At 57.3% G+C, this 11,699-nt stretch overlaps 1 pseudogene; it reads right to left on the bottom strand.

Moving 5' to 3' along the window:
- Positions 1-697: 697 nt before the first annotated feature.
- LOC125754128 (uncharacterized) lies at positions 698-1,225 on the bottom strand (annotated as a pseudogene).
- Between the last annotated feature and the right edge of the window lie 10,474 nt (positions 1,226-11,699).

Genomic DNA, 11,699 nt, shown 5'->3' with positions numbered 1-11,699 from the left:
CACAGAAACAAGGTAGGAATGTCGGGTAAGGAAATGAAAAGTTGCTGTCCCTCATCAGTAAGCAGTGCAAACAGACCTATGGTGAGGTTACTCGCACAACCAGGTGTTGGCAAGAGCTCAAGGTGATTGGGGCTATCCTACATGGCCAGGGGGTCCGCAGAGCAGTCCTGTTTGCAAAATACTTATCGTTTCCTTATAAAGTTAAAGACATGCACACCCAGTGATGCCACTGTGCCATTCCCAGATATCCCCCTGGGGCAGCGTTTTTGGAATCTTCAAATTGTATTCATTAGAGAGTGAGTCAATCAAGTTAGTGGGACACAAGCAGTGATGATGATGGTGGTGATGATGGTGATGGTGATGGTTGTGATGTTGATGGTGGTGATGATAATGGTGGTGATGATGGTGGTGATGATGGTGATGATGGTGATGATGGTGGTGATGGTGGTGATGATGATGGTGGTGATGATGGTGATGATGGTGGTGATGGTGATGATGGTGGTGATGGTGGTGATGATGATGGTGGTGATGATGGTGGTGATGGTGGTTATGATGGTGGTGATGATGATGGTGATGATGATGATGGTGGTGATGATGGTGATGGTGATGGCGGTGATGGCGGTGATGGTGATGATGGTGATGGTGGTGATGATGATGGTGGTGATGATGATGGTGGTGATGAAGATGATGGTGGTGATGATGGTGGTGATGGTGGTGATGATGGTGGTGATGATGGTGATGATGATGATGGTGGTAATGATGGTGGTGATGGTGATGATGATGATGGTGGTGATGATGGTGGTGATGGTGGTTATGATGGTGGTGATGATGATGGTGGTGATGATGGTGATGATGGTGGTGATGGTGATGGTGATGAGGGTGGTGATGATGGTGGTGATGGTGATGATGGTGGTGATGGTGATGATGGTGATGATGGTGATGGTGGTGATGATGGTGATGATGGTGGTGATGGTGATGATGGTGGTGATGGTGGTGATGATGATGGTGGTGATGATGGTGGTGATGGTGGTTATGATGGTGGTGATGATGATGGTGATGATGATGATGGTGGTGATGATGGTGATGGTGATGGTGATGGCGGTGATGGCGGTGATGGTGATGATGGTGATGGTGGTGATGATGATGGTGGTGATGATGGTGGTGATGGTGGTGATGATGGTGGTGATGATGGTGATGATGATGATGGTGGTGATGATGGTGGTGATGGTGATGATGATGATGGTGGTGATGATGGTGGTGATGGTGATGATGATGATGGTGGTGCTGCTGGTGGTGCTGGTGGTTGTGCTGGTGGTGCTGCTGCTAGGTGCTGCTGGTGGTGCTGCTGGTAGCTGCTGGTGGTGCTGGTGCTGGTGCTGCGGGTGGGTGCTGCTGGTGGTGCTGGTGCTGCTGGTCGTGCTGGTGCTGCTGGTGCTGCTGGTGCTGGTGGTGCTGCTGGTGGTGCTGGTGCTGCTGCCTGGTGCTGCTGGTGCTGCTGCTGCTGGTGGTGCTGCTGGTGCTGCTGGTGGTGCTGCTGGTGCTGCTGGTGGTGCTGCTGGTGATGATGGTGCTGGTGACTGCTGGTGGTGCTGCTGGTGGTGCTGGTGCTGCCCCCCAGTGCTCGGCCCTAGCATGGCAAATACCAGCAAGCCCTGCACCCTCTAGCGGTAGGGTTGCTTCAGAACCATTGGCGTGTGTGTGTGTGTGTGTGTGTGTGTGTGTGTGTGTATGTCCCGGGTCAGAAAGTTTGGAAACACTGTCTAGAGAAACACTTGCCATAGACAAACCAGGTGACATGCAAAGCAAAGCTTATGGGAGAAACCAAGCACATGGTCAGTCCAGGAACACCACACAGGTGTGAGCATGAACTATGCACACATGTGTCTGCTTGTACTCAGATCCATTCCTTGCCCTTCCTGTGCCAACTCTGATCCACACCAAAAAGGTACATCTCCCAGCCTCCTGTCAACAGGCGGCCAGCAGGCCTCAGGGGCAGGGAGGTGCTGGCAAGAGGTTGGAAGCCGGGGGGAGGGCAAGGCCAGGGCATTTCTCCCACTCGCATGTCCGTCAGCGCATGTGCCCTCCATGTTCCAACCCCCACCCAGCAGTCTGCCTTGGTTCTGGAAGGTGGCTCCTGGCCTTCTCCCCCGCTCCCTCCAGCAGGGGGACAGAGTGGTTTCCCGCCGTTGCCTCACGCCGCCTGCCTGGTATCTCAGTCCTGTCCGTGGCCCTGTTCCCCACATTCAGTTCCGTGTCTCGAACGAGGTGTGGATGGTTTTCCTTCCTGCATCCCAGGTGACACAGGAGGCTGCACCAACGCGATGGGCCTCAGCAATGTCACCTTGTGGGAGAGGCCGGCAGGAGGCATCCAGGGAGGTTCTTCACAGAGCTCAAAAAGCACAACAAAATGTATGCGAGTGTCCACACACATGGGGTCAAAGTGTGATGAAGAATGATGAGCGTCTTGGGGGACAGGAAGGCTGTTTGGGAGATGGTGCAGCAGACGCCGCCGGGGCCTCACCCAAATCCCCGCTGTCCGGCCAGTTCAGGTCACTCCCTGGACGAACGAGAGCGCCACCAGCCTCCGCTCTGGGCCCGAGGGCTCCCCGGATGCGCACGGCAAGCCTCCCGGGTGGGCCGGCTCTGAGCCGCTGGTCCCCCAGACGTCTGCCCGCAGTGGCAGCTGGTTCGACCACAGGCCCTTTGAGGGCCGGTTCCCGCCACCTCTCGTTCCTCCAAGCCCTGCCGTGACTCCCGGGCTCGTCCCCTGGCCTGGAGTCCTTGCCCGGAGTTGCTTCAGGAGCAAGCTGACCACCCGGTGGTGCATTTGGGGCAGTGGGTGTTTACGTTCCTGCTCTGTGAACCCTGCGCAGGCACCAGGCGCACGCTTCTGGCACACGCTCTCTCTTACAATAAAGTAAATAAAAGCCCGAAGACCAGAGTTCCACGTGAACGGCTGTGGTGGGAGGGGGCCTCCGGGAAAGCGCTCGGCTGACGAGGGGCACCCAGGGCAGGCCCCGCCGAGCCGCCAGGAGCCGTGGGGACCTGCGAGCACTCCCGGCCCTGGACCCGGCAGTGGTCGGGAGGCCCCAGGGCTGGTGACCCGGGGCTCAGGGGGGCCCCCCATCCATTGTGCCCCTTCCTCTGAGCTCCCGATGGCTGCCCCAGCCGCTCCCCCCTTTCCTGTTTTCTCAGCCTCCCTCTGGGGGTTCTGCAGAAAGGAAGGAAAAGGCAGGCCCGAGGCCTGCTGGGCGGAGGGGAGACCACCGGCCCGGTCCCTTTGCCCAAGGCCTGCAGACCGCGGGGCTCGGCGCTTCCTCCCAGCCGGCTCTGCTTCCGACTCGCGGGGGCTCCGTGGGCGTCATGGTTCTCAAGAGTCGGTGCATCTGTGCGGCCCCCCCCGCCCTGCGCTGACGTGGCCTGTGAGGTGGCCGCTGGCAGCCGAGCCCTCTGTGCCCGTGACATGTTGGTGTGAAGGTTCCCCGGAGAGACGCCCTCGGGTGGCCTCAGTCTCATCATGGCAGAAGGAAAGGGCTGGGCCACGGAGGCAGCCGGCCCATCCCAGGCTGGGAGCCACAGAAATCCTGGGACGAGGGCGACAGGGAGGTGACAGGGGGGTGACAGGGAGCCGCCGGGCAGCACTCGCACCCGCGCTGCCCAGACCGTGCGTGCTGGGACGTGGGCGCTTCTCTGGGTTCGTTCTCCTTGTGTTCAGGTGTTTGGGCACCACGCCTCAGAGGCACCTCCCTCCCCCCTCCCCTCCTTCCCTCCCCTTTCCCTCCCCCTTCCCTCCCCCTCCCCTCCTTCCCTCCTCCCCCTTCCCTCCTCCCCCTTCCCTCCTTCACCTTCCCCTCCCCCTTCCTTCCTTCCCCTCCCCCTCCCTGTCCTCCTTCCCCTCCCCTCCTTCCCCTCCCCCTTCCCTCCTTTCCTCCTTCCCCTCCCTCTTCCTCCCCCGCCCCTCCCCCTCTTCTCCTTCCCCTCCCCTTCCCTCCTTCCCCCTCCTTCCCCCTCCCTCCCCTCCCCCTCTTCTCCTTCCCTCCCCCTTCTCTCCTTCCCCCTCCCTCCCCCTTCCCTCCTTCCACCTCCCTCCCCTCTTCCATCCTTCCCTCCTTCCCTCCTTCCCTCCTTCCTTCCTCCCTTCCTCCCCCTTTATTTCAAGAACAAATTGGTAACATATGTTCGGAGCAGTAAGAATTTTCAGATCCTCTGACCCTGTAACCTGGTTCGTCGGGCTGCGTCATCAGGAAGCGGTTCAGATGCCCCCCGAGGAGCACAAAATAGGCTCTGAGCTCAGGCTCAGAAATAGGCTGCGTCATTCACATGCAGCCCTGAGACTTGGGAAAGCAGCTCTCCTCCTTGGGTAAAGCGGCAAAGGGGCCCCAGGTGGCGAGAAGCCCTCCTGGAGCCTGCGGGGTTGTGGGGAGCATCTTCTGTATTAAATAAAAGGGAACAGAGGTGAGCGCCAGGTATGGCTGGTGCTAGGGCCCATGTGGACGGGAAACCCTGCCGCGCCCCCTGCCCCCTGCCCCTGCCTGCGCCCCTCCGGGGCCTCACACCCCCTACTTTAATCACGTTGACATTTCAACCGGTCGTCAGTAAAGAAATGCCGAGCCTCATGAGTGTGTGCGGCCATGCGGGGTGACAGGGATGACCACAGGCCTGAGGCCCCGTCCCCAGGACCTTCCATCTGCCCGGAGGACTCACACTCGACTCCCAGCAGAATGGACCTGTTGGGAGAAAGTCGTAAACAGGTGGGGGGTCGTGAGGCACCCTAAGCTGAGACCCTGTGAGAGAACCACAGCCGTGAGCCGCCCCGGGGACCTGGGCCATTGGGGCCGAAGGTGCCGGAGCCGCGCAGAAGGGCAACACCTCCGGGAGCGGGGAGGTTCCCCCCAGGACTCACGCTTGGGCTCGGCCTCAGAGAACCGCGCCCTCACAGGGTCTCTGGACAGAGAAGACCACAGAGAGAAGGACACACGTCCAGAGGGACAGAGGCTCAGGGGCCGGGGACATCCAGCCTCATGCAGCCCAGGCCAGCAGACGCTGACCGACCTCCCGCCCGGCCTCTAACAGGGACTTACTGACGAGATTGAAACTTGGGTGGAGGGATCCCTGGGTGGCGCAGCAGTTTGGCGCCTGCCTTTGGCCCAGGGCATGATCCTGGAGACCCGGGATCAAATCCCACGTCGGGCTCCCAGTGCATGGAGCCTGCTTCTCCCTCTGCCTGTGTCTCTGCCTCTCTCTCTGTCTGTGTGACTATCATAAATTAATTAATTAATTAATTAAAAAAAAAAAAAGAAAGAAACTTGGGTGGAGCCAGATCATTTCCGGGACAGTGAGGAGGACCTGTAAGGAGCTGGGCAGTGTGTCCGTCCTCCACGAGGAGTGCCTGACCCTCTTCCCTGTTAACTACGTGCTCTCTCGTTCCGTTGGTTTGTTCTGTTCTTCTCTCAGCATCTTCTCGTGCCGAATGCTTACTCATTTATTGCCATCCTTTCTTATTTAATAATCCAAGCATTCAGGGGTGTGGGAGGGCGTGGCTGGGGCACCACACATATGCTGTGCTATGTGTGTTCTTGTGTCACTTGCTTTACACGAATCCTGCAGTTGTAGTGTTTTTAATGAATTTTTTATTGAAGCCTTCGTGCAGATACAAAAGTGTACAAATTCTAAGTGCTTAGCCCTGCAGATCCTCACAGAGTTAACACACCCATGTACCCAGGCCAGGAAGCAGAAGGTCACCAGGATTTCGGAAGAGCCTCACATCCCTTCCAAGTCACCACCCTCTACCAAGGTGATCACCTTCCGACAGACTTGCCCTGGATTTGATGTCACTGCACACACTTGGGTTTTGCTTGATGCTTGCATTATGTTTGGACTAAAGGTGGGAGCTGAGGGTAGATGAAGGCCCTCCAGGGACTCTGGGTCTGGAGGTCAGGGTACATCTGATGTCTCGTTGGCCAACCAGGACTTCCTGAAGTTAATGGATGTGGAGACGCCCACCTCCACCTCCAGCTGCAGAGCCTGGTCCGAACCTGTCAGACAAGATGGTTCCCCTGCAGGTGCCTCGAGAGGAGGGCTGTGCTGCCCCCAGGCTGACCTCCTCTGTCTGTCCCTCCTTGAGCTTGCCTGGAATCCCCTGCCAGCTCTCCAAAAATCTCCTTCTCACAGGCAAGCTAGAGCCATACTTACACATTGGCTCAAAGTCACAAATTCTCAAGGTCTTGGATGGAAGGTTCACCCGGAGCCCGTCAGCCCACCACAGGATGATCCCACAGGTGATTCCTAGCAGGGGTCAAATCCCAACCATCAGAATACCTGTGGGTGTTGTTTTTAAAAACACAGATTCCTGGGCTCTTCCAAGACCCTGTGGGGTCAGAATCTGCAGAGATGAGGCCCAGCCGGGTGGTCGTGTGGGGTCCTGTGGGGTCCTGTGTGGTTCTAATGATGAGTCATTCTGGGGAATGGCTGCCGGGCAGGGCAGGTTGGTTGGGACACTCTGGATGCCTGGTCTCCATGCTGCGGGTACGAAAGGAGAGGCAGGTATAGATGTCACAGACCCCTGTGGAGTACGACTCAAGCTGGGCCACAGGCTCACAGTGCATGAAGGTGCAGGAACCCTCCGCCCTATCCTGCAGACTGGGAATTTGTGAGCCAGACAGTAAGTAGGCTGATCTAAACACTTCCAGTTTCTGAATATTGGATTTTGAGAACCACTGCCACCAGGCCAAGGTTGCTGGGGAAAAGAAGTAAACTGGGACTCAAAATATGGAAGCTGGAAGTCACTTTGGTGTCACGTAGACCACCTCACCTTGTTCCTGCTTCCCAAGAAATGCGGTACCTCAACCTCACTCAGGATACCTTCGTGAACCGACGGAGGCGGTCTCATCTGTGATGTGCTGCTTTTGTTGCTAGAAGGGTCCTTCTGTATGAATTTGAAGCCTGCCACCCTGTAACTACCCCAATTGGTGTGATGCCATCAAAGACTGAAAAAGAGGAAGCAAAGCTGCCTCATTTTCAGGTACCATGATTGTTTACATTAACACCCCCCCCCCAAGAATCTACAGATGTAAATAAAAGGAGAACTTAGTGAAGTAACCAGAATATAAGATTAATATATAACAGTCAGTTGGATTTCTGCATACTGCTGACAAACAAGCCTCAAGAAAAGAGAGAACACATTTACAGTAGAGTCGCAGAATATCAAGCATTTAAGAATAAATCTATCAAAAGATGTGTGAGACCTCTGCAGTAGAAATTATGAAATTTCACTAGGATAAATTTTTCAAAACCATAAATAGAATGGCATACCATATTCATGGATAGGGACCCATATTATAAAGATGACAATTCTCCCCAAATTGATGCCTAGCTTTAATGCATTTTTAATCAAGATCCCAACAAGGTATTTCACGGAACATGTTGGGATTGTTCTAAAATGTACACAGAAGAATTAAAAAAAAAAACTGGGATAAGCAAGATCTTATCTTGAGGGAAGAGGGAAGGGAGTTTCCCTACCACATGTTGGGATCAGCATAAAATCATGGTAATTGGGGTGATATGAGGTTGTTGCATAGAGAGACGACTGGGTGCCAGGATTGGATGGAGAACATGGAAAGAGATGTATTCATGAGGGCATGGCATGTCCATGGGAAAGAAGAAACCCTTTCAGCCAGTGGGGCTAGGAAAAATCACTATTCATATGGAAAAAGATACAACTAAGTCCCTGTGGATTGAGGATGCAAATGTCAAAAACAGAACAGTGAATTTCTAGGCAGAGAAATAGGTGACTCTCTTTTAGAGATCGCAGTTGGAAAAGATTTCACAAACATGGTGCACAAGTTTGGCTATTGTACCCATCAGGGCCCTGGCAAGACACAGAGGGCACCCTCAGAATGGAGATTTTGTGAGAATCTTAGAAAGAGATTCTTTTCATTAAGGTGTGGGTAGTAAGGTTTAAGGAATCCAGCAGGATGCACGCACCTGGGACAGGTAACACCAGGGAGTAGGGAGACACATTTGCTGGAGCCAGAGGGAGTTCCAGGGAGCAGACCCCTGCGGGAGCTGCAGGCTTTGTGGAGGGTCTCACTGACCTCAGTGACCAGCAGGAGGACCTGGGGACTCGGTTCCCAAACTCACTGCTCACAGTCTCCACTCTTGCTGGAGCCTCCCTGGGGCTGGACCCACCAGAAGCCAACGGGCAGGAGCCAGGGTGCAGGCCATCCTTGGGCCTCTGGCATGAACTGGATGCAGAAGGAAAGAGGGCACCTGTGGCAGGGGATGGGTGTCACCCACCTGGAGAGAAAGGTCCAGCATGCTCGGCTGTGTCACACGGAAGAGCCTTGTGAGTCAAAGATCCTAAAGAAAGTTGAGAGACAGGTGGTAACGGGGGGGGGGAGAAGATGTTCTTGACACCCACACCCGGAGGAGGGCCACACACGGGTGCCTGGAGCATATCTGCTGCTCGACAGAAGGGACACAGTGATAAACAGTCAGGAAATCGCTTGCAGAGACATCACACAGGAGCCTCGTGTGCAAGGCCTGTGAGACAGTCCCCAGGTGCACAGTCTGGGAAAGCAGGGCCTTTGGTGCTCGTTATTTGCAGGCAACTTAAAGATCTGAAGACACTGAGCAGAGGATCTCGAAGGCCACCCCACTGTGTCCTGTCTCTGCTGGGGTCTCTGGAGCCAGCTCAGCCACGTGCCCCGGCCCCGCACCCCGCTCCAGACCACATCCTTGTTTTGTAACAGGGACGTGCATGCGGTCGTAGCAGCAAAAGCCTGAGAGCGACCCAAGGGAGACCCTTTGAGAGAGCTCCATGTCGGGACGGTGTGCAGGCATCGGGACCGCCAACACTGACCCCGCCACCCCGCTGCGGGCCCCGCAGCCACTGCACATGTCAAGAAAACGGACTCCGAGGGCAGAGGCAGCATGATCCCATTTCTATGCCGTTAAAACAACGAAAACAGAAAGTTTATACATATTTTAAAGATTTTATTTATTTATTTGAGAGAGAGACAGCAAAAGAGAGTGCAGAGGGGAGGAGAGGGAGAAGCAGGTCCCCTATTAAGCAGGGAGCCCGATGTGGGTCTCAATCCCCAGACCCTGGGATCGTGACCTGAGCTGAAGGCAGATGCTTCACCGATGGAGCCACCCAGGTGCCCCAGAAATATCTTTTTTAAAAAATACATAATATGCAATACAACCAAGGAGGAGGGAAGGTGAAGGATGGAGCCCATGTGCCCTACAGGTCTCTCTGGTTGGGAGTGGGAACTGGAGCAGGACCCGGGGATCAGGAAGGTTCCGCACAGTCTCCACCGGTGCCTGGGGTACCCATTAAATTGCTTAAGTTAAGGAGGCAACACACACGCCAGCAAGGGCTGTGTGCAGGGCCGGGGGCGCCATGTGTGGGTCCAGGGCGGGCCGGGTGCAGGCGGGTGATGGGAGGCAGCGTCCTGGTCCCAGGCCTGTGCTGCACCCAGCTCTGCGTGTGCTGCAGCCTAGAAGAAAAGGCAGGCAGGGGAGGCTTACACACCTCTGCACACCCCCGAGCAGCCCCTGGGCTCTGGAGCCTCCTGCACCCCCCACAGCTACGAGGCAGGATGGGGCATTTGCAATGTGGTCTCAGCTGGGCTGGCCCAGGAAAGATCCAGAATTCCTCCAAGCCACAGAAAGCCATGACCTCGAGCAGAGACCCTCGGGGACAGGACGCGGCTCCTAGGGCCTGGATTCCTGCCCCAGCTGCAGCCTGGGATTCCCAAGGCGGGGGTCACCAGGGAGGCTCCTTTTAAGGACAAGCAGCTGAGCCTTTCTTGCAGGACGGATGTGCTTTGCTGGGCTGCTGCTGGCCCACGAGCCGGAGGCTGGGAGGCGGTGGCATGTGGCCCAGCGGGCCCTCTTCTCCGGGGCCTGGAGACGGCGTCCTGTAGACACGGGGAGGGCAGAGGTGGGCAGAGGTGGTGGCCGGCTCTCGGCACCAGCAGGGCCGGCCCCGTCACCGTGTGCAGGTGATTCACAGCCGCTCGGAGGCCTCCCCATTTTCAGCAAACGTGCCGCCGTCCCGAGAGCCACAGTGTGACGTGTGCGCTCTCTCTCCGGGCCCAGAAGGAGGGCTGTGTTCCTCATTCCATTTCCCTTTGTGCTCAGTCTGATTTGGTGAGCACAGCGGCCTTTGCTCTAGAACGTTCCAGCACAAACAGGGAGCCCAGGTGTGCTTGGACGTGCCTGCGGCAGCCACTGGCCGCCCGCCCTGCGGTGTCTGTGTCTCAGCGAGGACTCACGCGCACGCAGACCCAGTCCCGCCTCCGCCCCGGGACACCGTGGTGTGAAAAGTGCAGCAGGGCGTGAAGTGCTTCCACCTGCTGGATTCAGGTCTGGGGGGTGTGCAGACCTTCTCAGGGCAGCCGACGCGGCCGTCCGGGGGGCCGGGTTCCCATCGCTCGGCACGCGGCGGGGACTGACCCGGGAGGCGCCGCGGGCCTGCCTCTGGGGTGACCGGTGCGTTGGGACAGGTCTGCATTTGCAGACCTTGCAGAGCGTGAGCCTCGATGGTATTTTCCTTGAAGGGAAACTTAGAGATCAGAAATCATTCGGATGCAACGTTGTGGGAGGGCGGCCTGGCCGCTGGGCCCTCCTCGTTTCGCGTCCTCGTGCCGCCACCACCGCCGCTCAGGGTGCGTGGGTGCCTTTGCTCAGGTCCGCCCGAAACGGCTCCGCAGGACGACGGCGGGGGCCCGGGCTTGGCCCTGGGATGCGAGGGCCCTCAGCATCCTCCTCCACGAGGCCTCTCAGGCAAGCTGAGGCGAGTCCCCCCCCAGGAGGCACCTCGCTGGTGGCGCCGAGCTCAAGCCCAGTCGCATCCCAGATGGCGAGGTCAGAAGGAACAGGGAGAGGTTTGTCACAGTGAATCATCTGCCGCTTGCCCTTGGGACAACTAATTTAAAAATAGTTGGGACTTTTTCAGGGTCACCGTGACCGGGCTATTTTAGTGCGAAGTCAGATGGGAGAGATGGAGAGAGCAGACCGGGCCTGCAGGGACCCCCCGGCTCTCGACATGGACGACGCCCACGCTGGGTGGCTCGTGCCCGCAGGGTCCATCCGCAGGGTGCTTGCTGGGTCGGCCACGTGGACACAGGACGGAAACGCTGAATGTTCCCCCTCCTGTCCAGGGTACCCCCACCCGGCAGGGGTGAGCCTGCAGGTGAGGGTCAGCTGAGGGGCCCCCCACCCGCCCCGGCTGCATGCAGGCCGCCTGGAAGCTCGCATGGCCTGTCCCAGCCCCGACTTGCTGGCCCGGAATTCCTTGAGAGGGATGCGTCCGACCCTGCGGTGCCTGTTCTCAGAGAAAGCCTGGCTAGCGCCTGCGGGGGGCCGAGCGGGGCGGGATTCCTCGCATAGCCCAGGATCCCTGGGAGGAGGGCAGCCGGCTTGGAATTCGGCTTTCCCGGAACTAACCTCTCCTGGGAGACGCGTCTGTGCATCCCAACGTGCTCCTGTACCTCGGGCGGGGGCCCCTCCCCAGCACACGCCTGGCGGTCGGGGCCACAGCCACTGGTGCAGAAAGGGGCAAATCTAGGGAGTTAGCTCCCACACAGGAAGTGGCCCCTCCACTTTTGTTTTGTTCTGTTTTTAAAGATTTTCTTTATTCATGAGAGACACACGGAGAGAGGCAGAGACCCAGGCAGAGGGAGAAGCAGGCT

The sequence above is a fragment of the Canis lupus genome, chromosome 31, assembly GCF_003254725.2.
Source record: "Canis lupus dingo isolate Sandy chromosome 31, ASM325472v2, whole genome shotgun sequence".
NCBI lineage: Eukaryota > Metazoa > Chordata > Mammalia > Carnivora > Canidae > Canis > Canis lupus.
The sequence above is the reverse complement of the archived record's forward strand: the minus strand, read 5'-3'. Positions and strand labels throughout refer to the sequence as shown.